Source organism: Cydia pomonella, chromosome 4 (assembly GCF_033807575.1).
Source record: "Cydia pomonella isolate Wapato2018A chromosome 4, ilCydPomo1, whole genome shotgun sequence".
NCBI lineage: Eukaryota > Metazoa > Arthropoda > Insecta > Lepidoptera > Tortricidae > Cydia > Cydia pomonella.
In genome coordinates, this window is record NC_084706.1 from 21,706,371 (window position 1) to 21,730,772 (window position 24,402).

A 24,402-nucleotide genomic window follows, 5' to 3' on the forward strand; every position below is an offset into this window, starting at 1 on the left:
CCAAACTTTCTACTAATATTAAATTTTTAAACAAAAAACCCTCCGTAGGTAACAATAAAATAATATTTTCACAGGCGACCAAATCTTAAGTAACTTAGTACAAAGCGTTGCCAAGTCAAATAAAAACTTTCGCGCTACGAATCTCGGTTCGAGGAAACGGCGTAAGTTACTTAAACAATAACGTCACTTAGTACGTTTTAAACGAGACGGAAGGAATTGCCGGGTGCATTCGAGTATTTCAGAGGCTGCATTGCGGCTGTTACACCCATTACTCTACCGCGGAAGGAAGAGTTATGCGTTATTAATACATTACAATACAAGTCTCCGGACCCGGTGGACCCGAGTAAGTCCTTAAATTACGTCCAAAAGAGAGGTATGGGCACTGTGAATGTTATCTCGCTTTGTGTCGTAGGGCACAGCACAGCGGATGTCATTTCAGATCTAGAGCAGAGCCCAACTGGGGAAGTACCTCCACCTTACAGAAAACCGCAGCCAAATAGCACTAGACCCTACTCATAGTGTTGTGTTCCTGTTCCTGTAAGGTTGCCAGAGCTCAAGGTGCGGGGTGTTAGGGTCGGCAACGCGCATGTAATACCTCTGGAGCTGCAGGCGTCCATATGCTACGGTAACCACTTACCACCAGGTGAACCGTATGCTTGTTTGCCACCGACGTAGTATCCAAAAAAGTGCGAAAACAGGAAATACGCAACGAGTGGCGATAAATTTAAACAAGACCGAAGGGAGTTGCGAATTACCTTTTCGCACGTGTATTGTAGAACGTTTTACAGTACATATGGCCTTTTAAATTATCGACATACGCACGTATAGTGCGAGTAACCGCAACGCAAATAAACGTCAATTTTGATATGTCCTTTAGTTATCGAGCTTTTAAAGATCTTTCCAAGATCTTAAACGTGTCTTAATCATTCTTCGAATTCGAAAGTCGATCGAGATTAACTTACTAAAACCGTCCAAAAAATCCAGGATTTTTGTAGTGTATTATTGGTAGGATAGTTGACATAAAAGGTTGATACAATTAATTTTATTTCTGGAAACATGTGGATTAATGTAAAATAAACACAAATATTTATAGTCCACGCTGGTGGCCTAGCGGTAAGAGCGTGCGTCTTGCAATCCGGAGGTCGCGCGTTCAAACCCTGGCTCACCAATGAGTTTTTCGGAACTCATGTACGAAATATCATTTGATATTTACCAGTCGCTATTCAGTCAAGTGAGGAAACCAAACTAAACCCAATAAGGCCTAGTTTACCCTTTGGGTTAAAACGTCAGATGGCAGTCACTTTCGTAAAAACTAGTGCCTACATAAGTTCTAGGGATTAGTTTCCAAGCGGACCCCAGGCTCCCATGAACCATGGCAAAATACCGGTACAACGCGAAGAAGAAGAAGAAACACAAAAATATTTATATTTTACGGAATTATTAGCTGACATAGCGTTGGTAATAACTAGTTATATTAGAACATGTTAATGTGAAAATTAAATATGCTTCAAATCGAAATATAATAAATTGCTTCGATTGAATTCTGGTTTAGCATTTGTGTCTGCTCTGAAATTGTTTTTGTCTGCTCTGCAATGTGAGCTGAAATGCAAAAATTGTTTAATGAAAGAGGCACGCGGGACACACGATGTTGAAGGGTGTTGGAAATAAACTGCCTTTTATATTTACTAGCATCATTTTTATAAATCGGTACTTATTGCATTTGATTACTAGAGATAAGTTGGCAGCGATTTTGATAGCCCAGACGATGCACGGGTTATTTTAAACGTCAAACTTCTATGAACTTATAAACGGATTTGGATAAGATTGGAATCTGTTCTCGCAATCCGAACCCGCGACCTTGGCTGAGTCAGTGTGGCAACGATGTGGGTTATGGACCGGGAGCTGATACTCGATAATTATCCGACAAACCTATCTGGGGTCAAGGGGTTTAACTAATAAATTACGAGAGATACTAAAGTAGATATAATTTATGTACATCTTAAAATACATAGATTATTTTGACTGTGTAAACATTACATCAAAATGTGTTTGATGAAGCAGTACCATGAAGAGGATATTGCGTACAGTTTGCATGAAAAGCTGGATAATATTCTTAGTTCTTTGCACACACGCAAAGAACTAAGAATATTAATAAATATCACCTGCAATCATTATGACATTATGAGGCATGCGAGGAATGCGGTGTTATTAAGTGGAAAGGGGACGGCCGCTTCTCTATACAAACGTAGTCCCCGTTTTCCTCTCTTTTATTATTGTAAAAACTAAGCTAAAAGATTACATACAAATACCGCACCATCTCGATACTTCTCTGAGATTCCCACGTTACAGGCTGAGCGTAGTGTGGGGATCAATGTACTACATCTCTTGTAATGTCAAATTCTTTAATTCTTCTTCGTCTTTAAATTTTTAAATGCACCTAAATCTTATAATCGAACGTAGGCGCATAGCTGTGATATACAACATATTGTGTCGAAATATGTTAATATCCAGATAGGAAAATGAGGACTATATTTGAATGAAAAGGCGATTTCGCACGGGTCTTTCACTTTCGTCTTAAGATTGTCGGTCATCTCTTCGTAGCTTCTTCTTACACATTTTATTCTCAGATACTTTTGATATTTACTTGAGTGACACATCAGCATTACATAATATTGGCAAGTTTTTAATAATTAATGACCTGGGATGCTGGGCTTGCGCGAACATCGACATTTCTTTGAATTTCATAACCGATTGACAGACCAATAAACATTATTGTTTTAATAAAAGGTGGAGTAAAGCACGGACATAATTCATAAAATTTAATAGTGTTCATATAGGCTTCAAGCCTGAAATAAAACATTGAATGGAATTGAATTCAACTGATAATTAATAAAAAGCGTATTAGGTGAGTACCTAATGAATGTCTTATTTTTACCGTCGGTTGGTATATTATACAGGCCCTGAATCTTTCCCACAAATAATAAAATAAACATGTGAACACTTTTGTTTTTTCTTTACCATTTTTTAATTTAAAAAAATGTTAGTAGCTCTCGAGGCAAGCCGCCAGTGTTTTAAACTCGGCAACCCAAACTAACCACGGGTAAATAAACAGCCCGCTGGGAATATGTTGGTCTAACCCGGTTTTAACGCGATTTGGACACTTGCAGCCGAAATAGAATAACTAGGTAGCTTATATAATCAAGTATAATATAAGTATATAAAAAGTGTTGTTTTGTAATTTAACCACCGATCTAGAATGACACACTAAATAGTTTATATATTTATAAATTTACACTTTATTGCACAAAATACGAAAAAAAATGCATTCTCTACCAGTCAACCATAGGGCTAAACAGAAATGTAAAAATGGTGCAAGAAGAAAAGTCAGAGAATTTAATTTTAAATCTATTGCAAACAACTGAAAAATATAATACTCTACATATACAATACAAACATAAAAATATTATAATATACACCGTGTTTTTATTGAATTGCGTTAACTCCGGGGTTTCGGTAAGTACGTTTAAGGAAACTAAATGGCATAGTTAATTTTCAAAAAAAAAATTTTTTTTGTTTTTTTTTTACTATTTTTATTTTTATAAAAAGTAACTAAATGTTGCATATAGCGTTGTTGTAACACGGGCATTACATTTAACTCAACCAAACAATTGAAAACTGTGACATATCAATGTCATTTCTAACATCGATCGTCCGAGATAGTACCGTACGTTTAGTAGCAAATGTATGAACCCGCACTAAACACTAATCAATAAGTAAACAGGCCCTAAGGCAAGTGCACACGCTCGTAAGGGCCTTATAATATAAAAAATTATGATTGATTATCACCGAAATGGAGTTAGTTAGAATATCGGTATCTTTGAGAAAGTTACTTAATTTAAGCTCAGGAATGCACCCTCGAAATTAACGCAAATCAAAAAAACACGGTGTATATGTAATTAATAAACTACTACATATTTCTCACATATATATTACTACATAACCATGGATACTACTCGAACTCTTGTTTCAGCAGATGCTTATTTAGCAATCTCTTGAAAACTGATTTGCTCGGGGCTTGTCTTATGTTGGGGGGGAGCGAATTCCAGAGACGACTTGCCTGTACAGCAAAGGAGTTAGTCCTGAAACCAGTATGGTGAGCAGGAACTGAAAGTTTAAGAATACGGGAGGTACGCAGCTCACAGCCTGGGCGAGGGGCGTCAAACAGGAATTTACTCTTAAGCAAAGAGAATTAAGAAGACCATGAGTGCTCACTCCATACAACGGTTTTGTTACCAAAAATACTATTATTTTCGTAGTCTGCATCTAGTGTTACGTAGCGGAACTCTCAGTACTGCTACTCGACAATAGATGTCGCGGCAAACAAAAAAATCTAATCCTCAATGATTTTCAGCTAATATTATAACCAGAGTAAGCGTAGGAGTTGAAAATAGAGTTCCGGTTGATGGTGTATGGAGTGAGCACTCTATGTACTTCTAATCTGTGGCTCTAGTGAAAAAGGGTACAAGTCTCTGGCAGCGCAGGTGTAAAAGGGTGTAAGTTCCACGTAACACTTATGCCCTTATACACCTAAACTGCCAGAGAATTGTACCCTTTTTCACTAGGGCCACAGTAATTTCTCTATGCTTTTAGATACCCAGGAGTTAGCCATAGTTATTTGTTTTACAAGGGGGCAAAGTTGTTATTTAACCACTCGTGCTGATACCCGAGCAAGCGAAAGATTCCAAAATTGAACCACGAGCGTAGCGAGTGGTTTGAGAAGTGGAATCTTAGAGGGTTAAACAAACTTTGCCTCGAGTGGAGCACATTTTTTTTTTTGTATTTTTAATTTTACCCCTCTGTCGCCATGCATGATGAATGTATTCATGCCAAATTGCAGCTTTCTAACACTAACGATCACGGAGCCTCCGCGGACAGACGGACAGACGGACATGGCGAAACTATAAGAGTTTCTGGGTGACTACGAAATTCTAAAAAGAGCATAAGGGTCACAAGAACATTGCCACCGCCACATGCAATTTTAAAAATATAAATATAAATCAAAATTGTTGACTTACAAGTTAATATTATCAAGCACTCATAAATTAATTAGGCAACTTAAAAAAAAAACATTGATGTCACGGGGACCGTAGGGCTGGCTCGTTTCTCGCCAAATGGATCGGCATAGCGTTCCAAAGGCCATAAGGCCATAAGGCTGGGTGTATACACAGCCAGCCTTATGGCAACCCTTTCGCAGGGATCGGACCTGGCTGATCTAGATTAATATAAACATTTTTAAGGTATTCATTCATTTTAGTTTTGTTGGTAATTTTAATTTTATTTTTTACATTTTATTTTAAGTTTATTATTATTTAAGAGTGTTTTGATTTTAATAATAATATCATATTATCAAACATGATTACTCTTTTTTTAACATCCTCTCAAACCGACTACTGTCTCGCTTTTGAACATTAACCATTGGACTCGTTTAATGGCTTATTTATTTTGAGCATCTGCTGTCTGTCTGTCTGACACTCGTAAAAAACTAAGGGGGTTGGTAAAGAACTCCTTGTGTCCAAAAATAGTCGGGCTAAGTGGATCATGTGATGACATTTCTTACTGTCAAAATTCTTAGTGATAAATGACGCTTGCCGTCAAAATTGATTTATAAGGTATTTCCTGATTATAACAAATACAATATTAATAAGTATTTATATTCCTCTCCTAGTGTGTTTTTTCTTCATAGCCTCACAGCTGGGCAATGGTCTCTCCCCATGATCTCCATAACTCGCGTTGTTGTACTTTTTCCTACCAGTTACCTACTGATGAAGGTGTCTAACTCTTCCCGCCATCTCCGTCTAGGCCTACCACGTCCACGCTTATCCAGTCTGGATGCATGCGACAGATGACACCCGGTCCCACTTCAGCCTAGCAATCTTCTCTCTGGCAGCGCAGCGTACTGTTCTGATTCTGGCTCTCTGTGAGCGGCCATGTTTGGGCGACGGAAGTAAGGACAGACAGAATACACATGTCAACGAGTTTACGCTTTAGTCACATTGGGAGGTCGCCCTTCATCAGCTCCTTCATGGATCAGCTCTTCGAGATATTTTCTAACACAGCACTCAACTTCCTTATTTTTCCTGTTTCGGTAAAATTCTATACCAATGTATACATATTTTACTTATTGAAATAAACCACTTGGAATTTTACAGAACAGGAAGGCACAGATAAACTACAAATAAAAATACGATAAGACTAATAGTGTATGTCAAAGTTAGCTGAGAGCCTAGGCCATGTGACAATACTTAGTTTGTAGAAAACATGATTTTAAGTTTGCGTCTTTCATCCTGATATTGTTACTTTTCTATTGGCGTTTGTAGATAAACGATGGTCAACTTGGGTTTGCCTTCTACATCCGTGTGTTTTCTATTGATAGGTAAACCTATCTGTTTTGTTCATTCAATACTTAACTCAGAGGCAACATATTCAAGCGTAAGTTGACTAGCTGGCTTTTGGACAGATGCTTTTATAGTATTAAGGATTATTTGAATAACTGACTTTGCAATTATTTTTCATTGACATTTTCATATTTTTTACTAATTATTATATTATTCTTTATTCATGTTTGTATTGATTTATGATTTGATGTTAGAATGTGCTCCTCTATAATCTATAATCTTTGCATGTCTGCACGCAGACTGAATACACTGGAACTTTGTTTTTTTTTTTGTACCAATATGATCTGCATGTATATACGTGTATTCTGCGCAAATAAATTCTTTGAATCTTTGAATCTTTGAACTTCAGTTTCAGCCATCAAGTCTCCAACACCTACGTGCCGCAAAGATGACTCACAGATAACATTTATCAAGCTACGCCGCCAATTTACACCCAGTTAATCCATCTATGCATACCTCAACCATTAAATAAAGCGGGTTCATAAACATGCCAGTAAAACGGCGCACGCGCTGACAGTCTTTTGTCGACCCGCCCGCCATTTTGAATGGCCGCCATCTTGTAATTGCGCGCGCAATAAATTTCGTGCTCTTAACAACGTGTCTGACCACACGCGTACACGTGGGCGTTACAGATATTTATTTGTAAATTCTTTAATGCGAATATACAATTAGCTTATGAGTCATTTTGAAATGCTCGTGAGTTCGTGTTTAAAAGGAGAATTGAATGTGAGATTTAAATGTCAGTTTTAATTCGTTTTCATCGAAACGGACTGTGTGTGTTTTTTATAGGATAGTTAACTTACCTTATTGTGTAGGTTTAATTAAGTACAAATTTCAAAAACACACCAATAAGATTCACGTCTCTCCTGTGGATAAATCCATAGTTAAGGGCTATAAACCCTAATTTTGATCGAACTATTATCCACTTAAACGGGTGCATACTCCTTTTCTATTAACCTGTGTGACCAATAAGTAAATGCACATTAGTTAAGAGATGGCTTATGCAAAATTGCAGATTTTATATTCTCCCTTTTGCTTGCAACTTCGTGCGTGCAATGATAAATAAAATATGAATAGGGATAGACTGGTTAATCTTGACTGCCTGCGGCTGATTTGTATTACCTTATGTTAAGTTAAAATTCAATACGTGAACAAAATTTGGTCCCGAAACAAAGCCACAATCTGTTACAAAACTACCGCAACAACCAAGCGCCGGCGCTAAGTGGTAGATCTATAGTAACGAACGCACAAACTACTTTTCTGCCTCACTTCGTTTAAAAGGAATATTTCCAGCCTTCTTTCTAGGAAGCTTGCTTGTTCACAAACAAGTCTCTCGAATTTAACCTCTTGACTAGTATATCTTGAGCTGAAGGGCCGTGTGATATGCATATTTGGAGACTAGGCTTTTTTTTAGGCAGAATCATCTGGTAGCGAAATTACAACTTTCGATAAAAAATGGCAATATTCTCCGCCTCGAGCAAGATTGAAACTTTTAACCTTTCGGAATAACAATCTGATGTCTCTACCAACCAATTAACCAACCACCCAAAAAAGCCCAGCTGTAACTAACTGAGCTATCGATGCTTATTTAAACGATGGGGAAATTTTAAATCACTTGTGTTCCTAACACACCTTACGCGTCGGCTAAAAACGTACGCTCTGATCGTGCACACTGACCCCGACCGCCATACATTGATTGAAACAAATGAATGGCGGTCGACAAAGCATCAAGCATGCACGCTCGGAGCGTCCGTTCTGTGTAGGGAATGCTCCCGGTACTGAATTTTTATGGCGAGAACCGGGAATTCCCAGTTCCGGTACTGTATTAGTATAGTACCGGGATCACCGTAGTTAGGGAGGCCCGTAGCAAAATCTACCGTAACTGAACAACACCTTGACGGCATCGAGTCTCAAATTATATTGAGAAATCATCAATATACGTACCAATGCGCTACCCCGTACTAAATTAAAATGGAACTAGTTGCAACCCGCAAGCGTTGTGAAAATCCCGGACAAGAGCACGCCCCAACGCAGGCTGCTCTGGGCACGGAGACTACTAATCCTGGCGGAACAATCGCGGGCAAAATATGATGCTAAATAAGAAGCTCCACTCTTGGTGAGCCAAAGAACAGGCAAGGAGTAGAATTAACCTAATTTTACGTGTTTTTAGTCACTCGCTAAATAAAAGTAAAAAAAAGTAATTTCAATCATTGCACATTTACAGGAATAATTTAAACTGGTTATTCACAATTTAGTCGAAAAATTTCGAGACATATTTCAAGGATCTCCTCAACAGGAGCAATCGAGTCTCGACGACTGTCGGGCGAATGTCGATTGAAACACATCGAGCGATTTATAGAATATATTACGTGAGTAATTAGTCTGTTAAAAATATTATGTTCGAGTAAACAATTAGTGATTCATTGACATCAGTAAATCACTAATTGTTTATAGCTTCATTATTATCTTAGTATGTCCGTGCCGATAAGATTTTTCCCCCTAAAACACATTCTTTGCTATCTTTATGTTGCTCTGCGCAACGTCACATGGCGGCCACGCCATAGATATACGGATATCGTTTTTATGTCTATGTGCACACGACATGTCTGTACATCAATGTGTGTGTTAGTTTTTAGGGTAGACAGTTGGAAATATTTTGGCGTAACCATGGCTACAAGAAAAAGTTGTTATTTACGTACTTGAAATTGACATGCACCCATATTTGGCACATATCTGTCATCGCGTTGCTCCTCCGGGGTGAGGTAAGTCCATTCGGTGGGGGATAGAGCGTGTCCATTCTGTACGAAAAACTATTACTTATTCTGTGGCAGCGTCGCTGCATAAAGCTGTCCGGGCTATCTTGGCATATTGCTCTCGTGCAGTCGCATATGATAAGTGCATAACCCGTCCTTTGTTTGGAAAAACATATTTTCCTCCTGTTTCCTTTTCAGTTCACTTGTATTATATCCTGCATTCCAGATAGGATTAGACAGAAGGAAAAATGGTTGTTTATAGTGCATTATTTTAATGAGTAACATTTCTCAATTATACGCTTAAACCTAGTTCTAAATAAATTATTTAAAAAAAAATATTTCTACACATTTTTCCACTAATAATTTTAGCGACTTTCACATCATAAGTTGCAAAGAATACAATATTCTAATTGCTGTTTACAAAAAATAAAGTATCCGCAAAAAATACCTAAAGAGGCAGAGGTCAACAACGCTTGATGTTGTCATTACTGTCACTTGACTGTCTTACTGTTTACTTTTGTATTCGTTCACGTTGTATCGAAATCCAAGTTGATTATTGTACAGTCAGCGTCAAATACTTTGTCGCAGTCAAAGTAGCCAAACAGTTCGGTACACCATACTAAATATATGGTGTACCGAACTATTTGGCCACTTTGGTTGCTACAAAGTATTTGACGCTGACTGTACAACTTCACAGAAAAGGATTAGAATCTCTGATTCTGTGATCTTCTAGAGTATTAGGTTGAAGTACAATTGTTATTCTTGGTTACTAGAATATAATATTAATATTAGAAGCATATATCTAATATTATTAGAAACGCTTACTTACTATTTTTATAATCAAATTAAATACTCTGCTTAAGGCCGCCTGTTGCTTACCTCTATCTTCATGTATTATGTGTTTCCATGTACATTTTTTCTGAGGTTGTGCAATAAAGTGGATTTGTATGGTATAGTATTGTATACTCTTTAGAATCAAGTTTTATGAAATAAAATATATACTTAGTCAAACAATAGTATTCCCTCCATTTTTTTTACATTTTCAATAATGAACTTGCTTTTGGTAGCTCCAGTTACCAGCCATCACTTTTTACCGAAGCTATAGAGTTCAATGAAAAATATCAAGCGAAAGACTAAGAACGAGATTCGATTTTTCCAATGGTTTTGGCTCTGTGTCCAGTGTCTAGACTGGAAGATGCGGTATGCTGAAGTCATAACAGTTAACGACACTGTACCCAAGGGAGGCGTCGAGGGTAGATGGTGCAATTGTTTTATTGGATCGCAGTGTAGCCAGGGGAGTTCTCAGAAAAAAGTGTACCATCACTTTTTTCGAAAAAATCTCAACTTTTGGGTTATTTCGACTCAGAATTATAAATATAAAGAATAAAGTGTCCCCAGCTTTTCATACAAAGGACCATGAGCAACTTTGTATTGAGCTTTGTCCAAAAAACAACAGAAATAAGAGTATGGTAATTAGATAGGTATTTCTATGTTCTTTCTTTCGTTCTATGGGCACCAAGCGGAATTCCATTGCTGAACCGAGATATTTTCATTTTAGTAAAAAGGCAGACGGTAAATACCAATATATTAAATATCAATAAACTTTCAAGTGTGCTAAAATCAAAACACAAGTAAAAAAAACATAAGAAACTTAATACTAGATTACAGGACGATATTATAACAATTACTAATTACACAATTTAAAAAAAATTCAGGTCTTTACTACTAACCTAAACTAAATAACACCCTATACTAGAAATTCACCCCACGACCCCCCCCGACGCAAAAGTACCCATGACACTCGCCGCGTTGCCACGTTGAACGGCTATGGATAATCTTTGCATCAGGAAGGTCCCTGAGCGAGGATCCAACCCTCTCTCTCGCATGCGTCTCCCCACTTCCTCGAAAAAGGCCTTGGCCTCGGCACACCAGCACCCGGCGGTTTCTACAGCAAGCGGGACAAATAAATAGTTCGCAAGGACCTCATATTTCTCCCGCTTGCGAACCGCAGCCAACTCGGCCGCTGCCCCTGCCATCCTCACCGTACGGCCAATATGCGACGCCGCGAAAGTGCTGACGCACGTTGCGTCCCACACTAAACATTTCCCCTTCTCCCAAGGAACCAACGTCAACCCATCAGGTCTCTTCCCATCAGAGCGACTGAGGCCCGGAGGTTCCAGCACGCACGGGACGTTTGCAGAAACTAGCGCTCTCCGCACGATATCATTAAGCGCGTGGTGCCGTGGAAACCTCCCTGCACACCGACCACAACTCAACGCGTGATGACCGCTGCTCTCCACCCTAGTACCGCAGATGCAAGCGTGGGGTTCACACACTGCACAGCCCAGGCGAAGAGCAACTGCAATCCGCGTCGAGTCGTTGTCAAGCAGTGTACCCAAGTGCGGAGAGGGAAGCGCGTGAAGCCACGCTCCCGACTCCGGCTTCGACACTGCGAGCATCCTCGCCCTGTCTACACCCACCGCACACCCCACTAAGTTACCGAGCACCCGTTTAACCCCCACGTCATCCCACAGACGCTGACGATCCGGTCTCTCCGGCGCCGTTGCCTCAGGGTTGAGAGCCCGCCAAGCCTCCAAAGCTTCCGCGGCGAAAGGTATGGATACCTTGTCACCATCTGGAGATAAAATTTGAGTGACAAGGTCCACGACTCCCGCCGCCGACGCCAGAAATGCCGGCAAGCTAACATCCCGTACGCGCCTCACGCCTAGCCCACCCGATCGAATGGGAAGGGAGGCCAGATCCCATTGATCCGCATTAAGGGAGACGTTCGACATTGACTCTACCGAATCCTTTAAAACGCTATCGAACGAGTCAATAAGCCTGGGGCATAGCCAGGTTGGCACAGTGCGCAAAAAGTAGGTGACTCTGGGAACGGCGAAACAGGACCTCAACAGAACCAGTGACACAAAAGTGAGTTTAGTAAAAATGTCATCACCCTTATAACCTAGGCAACAGACTCCAAGAAAATAAATAAATTGCTGCAGGGTAGATGAATGCACACCACTGCGAGCGCAGTATTCGCCGCGCTAGCCTAGCGGTGGACTCTATTGCCTAGGTAATAAAGGTGATGAGATTTAGACTAAAACACAATTTTCTCAGTTCTGCAATGGAATTCCGCTTGGTGCCCATAGAACGAAATGAAGTATATATAAATACCGATCTAAAGACCTAATTATCAACTTTGTTGGTTTTTAGACCGTTTTGACGCATAGTCCTTTGCTGTCAGTTTTTTTTGACGGTCAACTTTATGTTATGCACATACATTTTTTATTGTTTTTATGCACAGTATCGTGGAAATGGAATTTGTAAAAGCTGAATGTAGATCTAAGAAAAAAAATTATGTGTAAAATTATTAAACGGTTTTCCAGGATTGTTTACAGTGATATAGTTTCGGCATCTTTTTATATCGGAGCGGTTAAACATTATTCGGTACGTTAGCGTATTTACGTTTCACAGAAACTCTTCAAAATTGAATGTTTTTTCGAGGAACGTTCCATTTATTTGCATATTTACTGAAACTGTTGTATTTTAATTCGTAATTCTATTATATATAGTATACTTATACTCTGTACTGATACTGTAATTAGGACATCAATAAAATATGATATAATAGTTTCGTTTCAAAAAAACTGTTTTGGAACTATAGCATTTATTTGCGAAATACATTTATGGAAATTAACCCATTAAGTAATCTGCGGGGTAAACACGTTCGCATTTTTTATCTTCTGTCACGTTCTAACATGTGGGTAGGTGCGAAAGTGACAGATATAGTGGCAGATGATAAAAATGCAACCATGCTGCCACCGCTCTTCCGCTGCATCACAACTATTTGTCAAAATGGGTCTCAAAATTTGAATAAAACGAATTCATACGTGTGTATTGAATGTTTACTTGTGTGTGTATACACATGAATGTTTTTGTATGTAGACACACACACATGAGTAACAATTGTATTTAGATAAGAGTTCCAAATTAAATCAAAATATAGATGTTGTTTTGCTTCAATGTACCTAATGCACTTTGCTTTTTATTTCAGGTACACGTAATAATACATCGACTGTTTTTCTCAAGATTGTGAGCTCATACCAACCAGGTACGCTAAATTGTACTAATATTTAAATATCCCTTTAAATCTCTATGATCTAGTAGTTTTTTCTGTAAAAAACCTATTTCTAACCGTGACAATATTATTACTAAGTATAAGTAAATAAATATCATAGGGAGATTACGAGTATTACACAAATTGACCAAGGTAAGCCAAGGAGAATTGTGTTGTGGGTACTCGGACAACAATATAAATAATATACAAATACTTAAATACATAGAAAACATACATACAGTTCGCCTTTGTACTGCTTATCCTGTGCCATATTTATATTTTGTATTTTGTACAATAAAGAGTTTATACATACATACATACATGACTCGGGAAGAAATATCCGTACTCCCACACATTTATTTAAATGCCTTTAAGTCGGTCGTCTAAGTATAAAGTTATAAACATACTTAGTGATAATACCGGGTGTGGTCTGTAACACGAGCAAAAAAATTAAATGTAGGCTGTCCTCAAAGTAATCAACATTTGTTCAGCGACTTTTAAAAATTATGAAGTGTTCAGACTTCTTATTTTTCATACAAAATAAATATTACCTTCAATGTACACTGTCATCAGTGTAATTGACGTTGCTTGTCACGCTTTAAACATAACAAAATTTGCGATACATTGCGTCTTAGAATAAACTTTAAAACGTTCTAAAAATAAATATAAAAGTTATTTTTAAAAGTTGCTTTACAAATGTTGTTTAGTTGGAGGAGTATAGCCTACAGTTTAATTTTTTGTTCGTGTTACAGGCCACACCCGGTATTGTCAAGGTAATGAATTAACATTTATTAAAACATTATTGCACATAAAATAGTAAGTACAACTAGTGAACTTAATGCCTTAAGGCATTCTGTACCAGTCGACCACTGGGCCATAAAACTTATGTTTCTTACCTAGCTGTCACATGTGTACGGGTATGGTTAAAAATAACTGACACAATCAAATGATTTTGTTAAATAAGTTTGATTTGTGTTATTATTCAGCATAACTACTAAGGGCCACTTGCACCATCCCACTAACCTGGGGTAATCGGTTAAACCTGGAGTTACCATGGTCTCCAGTACAATTTGATACTGAGTTAATGGTTTAACCGGTTAACCCGCGTTAGTGGGATGGTACAAGTACCGCTAAGGGGCACTTGCACCAATCACTAACCCGGGGTTAACTAGTTAAATCTGGAGTTACCATGGTATCCAGTACAATTTGATACTGAGGTAATGGCTTAACCGGTTAAACCCGCGTTAGTGGGATGGTGCAAGTACCGCTAAGGGCCACTTGCACCAATCACTAACCAGGGGTTAACTGGTTAAACCTGGAATTACCATGGTTACCAGTTAACCCCTTTGACACTGGGTTAACTGCGCATTCATATAAGTGTTCTCTTTGCAATCTAAAGTTATAAAAATTACTTGAAAATTCAATAGCATCAAGTCTGAGTCTGACCAACTTAGTTGGCAGCGATTTTGATAGCCCAGGCGGTGAAAGTGTTATTTTAAACGACAAACATCTATGAAATGAAGACGTTTACTTAACACTTGCACCGGTCCGGGCTATCAAAATCGCGGTTAGTTTAGCTTAGTCTGAATCTAGCTCATTTTTGTACTTCATTAGTTAATTCCCTTGAGGTAAGTTAACAAAAGACCTACTTATACTCTTCCGTTAAGTTTCAACGGCGTATCTTATTCTCGGGTGTCCACTGGGACACCGTAAATCCACTTAACAGGGGCTAGCCAGACGATTACCCGGACACATAACCGTCATTTCGCAATCAACATTGTGTTCTAAGTGAGGAGAGATGGGTGAAAGATAGAATAATAGTGGAAAGCGTTACCCTGCATACTACTTGTATGAAAGACTACTCTACTTATACATTCTCCTTATGAAAGATCAAAACAATTTGTAATGAGTTGGTGTACGTGAAATGGAACAAGTGACGTCACAATGAACACAGTAGCTCTAACATTTCATAAGTTGCTTCTAACTAATTTTAAAGTAGTCAAAAGCGCAACACTTGCTTTATTGTGTCGTTTGACAGTGTATTTTCGTTTTGATTTGATGAATTCTGCGAAACAACTCTATTTGTCAAAAGGATACTCGTACTATGGGGTTTTTAAAATAATCGAATACAATTGCTATCTGTTTCTTGGAATTCTGTGTTGACAGCGAGGTATTTGCTTTTGTTTATTATGCTACGGGCTGCATAAAGGCGGTATGAGCAAAGTTGCTAACTGACGCGACCGCGTGCGGCGGATTTTACTAATAATGGTACCCGTGTGCGTGCGCTCGCACCGTGCACCCGCGATCGTTACCAGTATGTGTCGCACTCACTATTCCGTGCCGCCATGATCCACGATCTAAGTTAGGTTCAACTAAAATTACATAATCTCCTACCTGTAAGGAACGCCTTTCGCGCGTCCACTTCTGTCGCGGAAGAAGTGTTGGCAAGTACTCCTTAAGCCAACGTGCCGCGCCAGCTAGCGGACGCCCTAAAACGCCACCCAAAACGGACATCATTCCGTGACGTACGAGATAGCTAAGGAGAACACCCTCTAGCACCTTCAGTCTCTGCCCGCGTAATAAACGTGCCAATCGTTAACGCAACTGTCACTGTCGGACTAATATGGAAGAGTGATAGAGAGAGATGACTACGATACGCTACGGAGTGTTAGCAATTAGCTACGTGGCTAGATCATGAGGGGGCCTAGCCAAGATGAAGCTCGTACTTACGTTGATAAATGCCAAATGAGAAGAAAAAATGCTTCGGGATGACAGATGCTGCTAAGTCACGTGACGATTTCCATACATTGTTTAAGTTTCCTTGTCATTTTCTGTTCAATGAAATCATCAGGCGGGTCATATGCTTATTTGCCACCTACGTGGTATTTAAAAAAGAAGGTCAACCTGGCTAGTCCCCAAGGGATCGTAGCCGCGAATGCGAAAATATATCGTGATGATAGATATATGATCATAAGTATTGTAACTTTTGAGTGGCATTAACGGGAGACACTTCATTCGATTCTTGTCTGTATATCTGATTTAATTTCTTGACTTTTAATTACTTATATAAGAATTTAAGTCTTGAAGGCCCTTTACATCTCTAAGGATAATTTGATGATCGTTTTTTTATTATATATATTTTATTTCTGTCATTTCTACATCTCTAAAGAATTTAAATATATGTCTGTTGTTTGTATTTTTTATTAGTATCGTTTTTTGTGTAATTCGACATTAAGAGACTGTATATCTCTAATAAAGTATCAAATATTTCATTGAATCCGTATTCGTAATTATATTTTGTAATTTTTGATTCTTTTGATTGCTTGTAAATATTGTAAAATTGCCCTTGTGGCCTATTTGCTCAATATAAGTTTGAGTTTGAGATGCAAAGAAAAGTTACGTGATAATTTCCACGCACTATTTAAGTGTCGTTTAGCGTTTTTTTACAAATGATTACGGCTTGGCTAGACTCCCAAGCAGGTTAAATTACGGTGTTCATTAGGTATTATTCCTTTAACGTACTGTCAGAAAAAAAATAGTCTCAAGTACCTATATGACTCAGGAACCTGTGCTCATCACATAAATACGTGCCCTTACCGGGATTCGAACCCAGGACCCATAGACCAGACTGGTCGTCAAGCAGTGTAGCAATTTTGAAAAATAACATATTGCGTACCGCATTACAAGTACATACTTACGAGGTCCGTTGTAAATCAAAAACTCCCCAGAAATCCCAGTAAACAATGAAACCGGTACAACAAACTTCCTTTCTGGCCGGAAACTGCAGTTATTTTTATACTTTTTCACCGGAAGGAGTTTCTTTGCCGTTTAGTTTGCCTTGTTACATTTTATTATACGGCACGCTTGGAGAACATAACTGGGTTACTACAATAGTTCCCAAGCGATGTATAAAGTCATGAGCTCCTGTGCAAATAAATATACATTGGATCTTTGAGACTACTGGTTAGTATTTATTTTTGTATATTACTTTAACAATAACTTGATTTAACAAACAATATATTTATATATATATATATAGTCGGACTGGCCGAACTTGTTCTCAAAGACTTGTTGTAAGAGGGCTTCGGTCTCTCTTTACGTTGATGACGTTTGATATCTAAGGTATTGGGGCGGTTTCAAACGATTTGATGTAATTAAAGATGGTAGACCGCCAAGATGATCTGTCTGAAGCAAGCTCCACCCAGCGCTTAGGGTCATGTCATCGTGGATATATTGTCGTCCTCGTTCAACAACGCATTGAAAACAAAATCATGTTAAAATATGAAACTACCATCATACCATGTTAAAGCGGTGGTCATGGTGGATATGATATGACGTCTGACTTTCAATCCGATCGCGGATTCAAATTCTGGGCGTTCCAATGAGTTTTGTGGAACTTATGTACTGGAATATCATTTGATATTCACCAGTAGCTTTTCGGTGAAGGAAACATCGTAAGAAAATTTGCAAACTTCCGCGAAGAAATTCAATGGTGTATGTGAAGATCCTAACCCGCATTGGGCAAGCTTGGGAACTATAACCCAATCCCTCTCGCGCTTGAGAGGAGGCCTATGCCCAGCAGTGGGACGTATATAGGCTGAATTATATATTATATTAGTGGACATCCGAATTTCACTTAAGAGTGAATGTGCGCGAAAGATGTAGTACCTCATATCTGTTTAACATCCAATCAAGTTGAGATTCTGAGTTTCAAATACACAAATACACCAGCTTCCATACAATCAGCCGTAACATTGTCACCAATTTGTATGTATGAATAGGATCCACAATACAGTTGATTATTTCGCAGTAGGTAAAATCGCGGGCTCCTGCCGGAAGCAAGGAATACTCCGACCGGAAATGGAAAAGCCTTTGCCGGATGCGACCTGCACAGGTGTTGATTATTATTTGCTGAGAAAGATATAGTAAATTCGAGAAAATGTTATGTAGAGAGGATATTTTAGTCAGTTCTAGTTTCAGTAACATCTAGACCGAGCAATAAATACAGTTGTGTAGTTTAAATCTTCTTGAAAATCTTAAAAAAGAAAGTATCCTTAATAACTGTAAGTTATAAGTATGTTTGTGTGACTAGTGCTCAAAGTATTGACAAATAAAATCCTGGTAGGTATTATATTTTTAAAATCAATGACAGCGCCGCAAAACTCAGGTATCTATAAATGTACTGTTATGTATGTAGGTATGTAATGTTTTTCCAGGGGTTGCATCCCCAGTTCCTTAGTCAAGATAATCTTTAAAATGCGAGATTAGTACTAAGTATATATTTCTTTGTAATTGTTTGTGGAAATCACCAGTTTAATTTTTTTTTTTTTTTTTTACCTCGTGGTTCTTTGGTATGAGCAAAATATTGATTACAGACATTTATGGCGTTAGTAACTAATAAACGTCTATCACATCACAATCTGTACCCGGAAATAGTGTACATTTAATCGATAGCGTGACGTGACGTACGGGTTTGCGTTTTGTATGGGATTTAGAAACAGCGCGCATAACGGGACGTTTTGGAAACTCAAAATCTCTTACAAAATGAGACTTAACGCAAACGCGTACGTCACGTCACGCTATCGAATATATTTCGAATTTCCTTTTCGTTACAAAAACAAAATGTCAGATAAGTTTTATGAGTACTTTTAGGTAGTTACTAATATTATTGTATGGCGTGTTTGAGCTTGAATGCCTATATTTAATAAGTATCGTAATTCCTGAGCGATAAAATGATGATCATTGATATGATCTATAAATAATATATTGAATACGTTTAGGCTCCTGTCCACGCACATTCAACAAAATACTTAATCCGTGTTTTAGTTAAGTATGTTCGTGTATATCAATTATGTACACTCAATTCATCGATATTGTATATTTTAGTACTTAGCTTTCTTGACAAAAAATATATTATTTACAATCATTGAGTTAATTAGAAGCACAATTTCCTCGACGAGAGCAACAAAAAATGTAAACATTGCATTTATAATTTTAAGTGCAAGATTTAGTATTCTTGAATTAAAGCACATGCTCAAATACGATCTTGTCACTGAAAAGCGACCTCTTCCAAACATGATTTGCAAGGCTTTGAGAATAATAAACCGGCCAAGAGCATGTCGGGCCATGCTCAGAGTAGGGTTCCGTAGTTACTCTTCCGTCACAATAAGCTAAACTGGAGCTTAAAGTATGGTACTCGTAGATTGTTAACCAAGCTATGAACTGTGGGTGTACGTCTTTTTACTATGAAGGGGAAACTTTTTGCGATAACTCAAAAACAGCTAAACTGATCATATCCGCTATAGTTTTCATTTAATGTCTTTTTTAAGCTCTACTTCCAAGATTTTTTTTATATTTTTTGGACCTATGGTTCAAAAGTTAGAGGGGGGGACACATTTTTTTTTCTTTCGGAGCAATTATCTCCGAATATATTCACTTTATCAAGAAATGTTTGTTGAAGAGCCCTATTAGTTTTGAAAGACCTTTCCAACGATATCCCACACTGTAGGGTTGAAGCAAAAAAAAAATGTTCACCCCCACTTTACGTGTAGGGGAGATACCCTAAAAAAAATTAAATTTTTAGAATTTATTGTACGAATTGGTCGGCTTTATTGATTTATATATCCATGCCAAATTTCAGCTTTCTAGCACTAACGACCACGGAGCAAAGCCTCGGACAGACAGACAGACAGACGGACATGGCGAAACTATAAGGGTTCCTAGTTGACTACGGAACCCTAAAAACGACCATATATAGTTAGTTTTTTTTAATGTCGCCAAATATTACTTTTCATAGATAATATATATTCTGACATGCTAAAAAATCTAACAGACCTGATATTTAATACATCTAGAAATAAATAACTAAACTATAAACATGAGAACCTAAATCTAAAAATAAATAATACTAATCTTAAAATAAAATACTTAATAACTGTCCCCCTGCGGTATGGTGCCGTAGATGCTGGCATCATTTCCAGTCCTCACCTAACTTATTAAATCTGGATTAGATATGGATATTAAGGATGTGATTCAAATCCTGTTATTAAAATTAGAATACGCCTGTAATTCTTTGATCGAAGAAGCTGCCAGCTCTGCGAACGCCGGTGACGTATGCTATCTTTTGGGATAGGTCCTTTATAAATCTTACGCGTCGTACTCGTGAACGGGTGCTGTTTGTAAAGACCGGTCTGTTTAAGCTTACACGGGCTACATGTTATGTTATAAGTATGTAACTTTACTTTTGAGTGGCATTAACGTGAGACACTTCATTCGGTTCTTGTCGTCTTGTCTGATTTAATTTCTTGACTAGTTTTTTTATGTAATTCGACATTCAGGAACTGTATACATCTCTAATAAAGTAGCCAATATTTCATTGGTTCCATATTTGTATTTTTTCTATTTTGTAATTTTTGGTTATATTGTAAGTTTTGGTTAAATTTTATATGTAAAAGTGCTCGTGTGGCCTATATGCTGAATAAATGTTTGATGTTTAAGTGCGTGACCCCACAGGCCAAAGGTCTCGACGCCAATAAGTACGAAATTGTTCCAAGGTTTTGCGGCCCACCTAAAACTGTAACTACATATTGTTGATGCAACACAAATAGAAAAACTCACCAAACCCGGCCAAGCACAAGTAACATTGAAAGGTGTTGTCAGAAATAGTCACGATACTTTAATTCAATCTAATGTTCTCAAACGTGACGTCAGATTGGGTTACTGTGGTAACTCAAAACGGTTGGCTTCGTGAGAAACACTTGTACCGGGGATTGAGTTACTTGTCAAAATTTAAGGTTAAGGGGAGGTGAGAATAGAACTTGATCCTTTTGTGGTAAACAGCGAAGTGTCTTAATCGTTATAAAGTTTAGGTTCTATGTATAACTTTGGGAACAACTGGATTATTTTATAAAATGTTTTGATTTGTTTTTTTTAAGTAGTCACAAATTATAAACTAAAATAGATGTTACTTTTTCTATAGTATAGGACATCGATTTCACTTTATATTTTGGATTTTAATTCCAAAAAGCACCTATGATTTATTTAATTAAAAATATGTTACTTATATAATAGCCACTTGCACCATCCCACTAACCCAGGGTTAACCGCGATTAAACTGTTAACCTAGTGTCAAATTGTATACTGGTAACCATAGTAACTCCAGGTTTAACCGGTGAACCTCGGGTTAATGGAATGGTGCAAGTGGGCCTAAGAGTTTTGTTTGACGCTAAGGACAAATTAGTATCGAATGTTGATGACTGTGAATAGTATCAAAAAAAATTGGGCTAAAACATATTTCCAAAATGGCAATGACAATTATACTATTACGTACGTAGATCATCAGTGTCAAACTATAGTAATTTGTGATTTGTGAACAATTATGTACATGTCATCCACGATGACGCGCAGATTTGTCAAATCTAACCTTTAATAACATGACAATACAAGTCAAGATACATGTCATCGTGAATGAAACAATCTATACATATTCGTTGTCGCCATCTGTCACTTTGACATTTGAGTTCTAGCATTTGCATAAGAAACACGTGTAAAATGGTTCGATTTTAATTTTAACGTATTGATTAAGATCAAAACCCGACTTCCACTTAACGAGTTTAAAGCCCCGTAAGTAATCGATAGGACTTTTGTATGAAATACTTGCGGTCGCGGAGCTCAGCGCTTCTTGTTATACTTACAAATGGTCAGATCTCGCCGCAGATAGCGCCGTGGCCATAGATTACCCTCCGTTAGATCTTCCTACTTGAAACACACCGTCGGCTGACGTCGCAAACCTTGTAACTACATAATAGGACAGGTTTTGCTTCTTTATTCAATAACACCTAAATGTGCAAACCTCGTATTTTGTCCGACGATACAAAGCCTAAGCGGCCTGGGTCAATGTGAAAGTATTTGTTACCAAACAGCCAGAAATATCATTAATATGTAACGATATGACCTCGAAAATCCACTAAATATAAGTATATCATAAGTAAAGTCAAGGAATTTAATTTGTGCCACGTTATACCTTGTCCCCAAAGTATGTATTTAATAATGATATCTCTAGCAATTTTCATGTTGCTGACTTCTTCGATGGATTCCAATTTTAAAAAGTTACCTAATTATTACTCACAAACATTGAATTCCAAGAATTAGTGAGTCTTAAGCCACGTATTCACTCTAAACAATTTTTATAAACAGCTAGTATTCTTAAACAAAGTTTATATGAAAATGTATGATACTCACTACGAAACATTGTTTATACACAAAAATTTTTATAGTAAATACGTGGCTTTATATCATTTATATGCTACTTCTTGTAGGTGGTGATCCGTGTCTCCGGATCACTTTAATTTTACGCTCTTTCTACTACTGTTAGATCATCAAACGAAATTTGTACATTTTCAATATTGTTATATTTTTTTGACCCCTGCAGCGTTCTCTTTGTCATATATACGGGTCGGGTTTTTTGCTGTGTTCCTGATACTTCATAACTAATCCTTAGATCCTTCCGCAAATTAAATGAAGATATACTGGAAACCTTATGGCCTGCAAGAATGACATTAGCGCCTAAATTATACATATATCCAGTATGTCCTAACATTCTTTGTAGGTTAAAAGGTAATGAGGGTATTCATAAAAAATAGTTGTGTAAGTAGCGGGATCGATGGGGCGTTCTTAGTAATCAGCCACAGACAGTGTTAACGACAAGTAGTTTATTTTTAAAACTTGGTAACAGTGCACAACAGTGTTGAGACCCACAAGGGTATGCAGGAACAATCACCCTCAGCACGAACTAAACCACCGCCTGCTCCTCACTTAGTAATCTGTCTCCGAGCTTCTCAGTCAGTAAGTACAATAAATACGTAGAGTAGCAGAATACTTCGCATAGTATAACCGTGTTACTTATCGAATCTATGAAGATAAAGATTCAAGTTGGCATATTACAATGCGCTTATGAACGTCAAATAAAGCTACACCGGCTCTAACCCTACACCTCGAACCCAAACAAAACAAAGAAACAAAATCAAACTTAGAACTTTACTATTCCATGTAAGACAAACGCTTGCGCGTTCTATTTCGACGCCACCGCCATCTAGCGAACGGTTTGCATACTAATGTCTAATACATCCCATGAATCTGTGAAAGACTAACGCTTGCGCGATCTAACTCTACGCTAGCGTCATCTAGCGAGCAATTGGGTAATCTTTCCGTATTGGAAGTTGGGATTAACTATAGTCTATTATTTAAGTGGGTAAATATGAAGTACTGACCATCGGAAATAGTATGGAAATGGTAAATGGTAAATAAGAAATATAAAACCACCAGCCAAGGCAGATTTGATGACCGGTCTCTGGCCTTGTGAGTAGAGACCCTACCTATGAAGCCGATGGTCCTGAGCACGGTCCACAACACGAGCCTTCTTGAGCTTACCGTGGGACTTAGTCAATTTGTGTACGAATGTCCTATAATAACATACATACATACATACATATATACATTTATATATACATTTCCCGAAGAGGTAGGCAGAGACCACGGATTTCCACTTGCTACGATCCTGACATACATCCTATACTAAGAAATCAAATAAAATTAATAATTAATGATTTCATGGATAAATTCTACATCCGGTTTAATTTATTGCCCGTTTTTAATTTACACACTGTATAAGTCGTTTAATAATAATAATTTGCAAATGCATCTACCCATTTGTAATCCACAAATAGATCTAACAAAACCTCATTACAAAACATCTAACTAATGAACAAATACTAATCAGTCAAAAACGGCTAGACTACCATACAATCGATGTCATTTCTACAAATCATGTTTACTGACTGCCCCTACAATGGCGGACCGAATGTCAATAGTATGTACCCTAATGCTGAGCCCCGTTCAGTTCACTCGACCATTTCTTTTATTGGACTAGCTTGATAAATAAATAGGGATGTCTCTTGCAATCTTATTTTTCCTCTTTGGAGTTCATTTCTGTTTTAACTTGATTGAGTTTTGTTGTTATTTGTGAAGAGAGTTTAGATAGATAGTAGGGTAAGGTGAGGGGTGCGAAGTGCGCCTA

The 24,402-nt window shown here is 37.8% G+C and overlaps 1 protein-coding gene across 1 annotated transcript in view; it reads left to right on the plus strand.

The window, feature by feature from the left end:
- LOC133517253 (teneurin-m) overlaps positions 1 to 24,402 on the plus strand; it is a 777,194-nt gene that overhangs the window by 215,000 nt on the left and 537,792 nt on the right. The gene's annotated exons all lie outside the window — the stretch shown is intronic.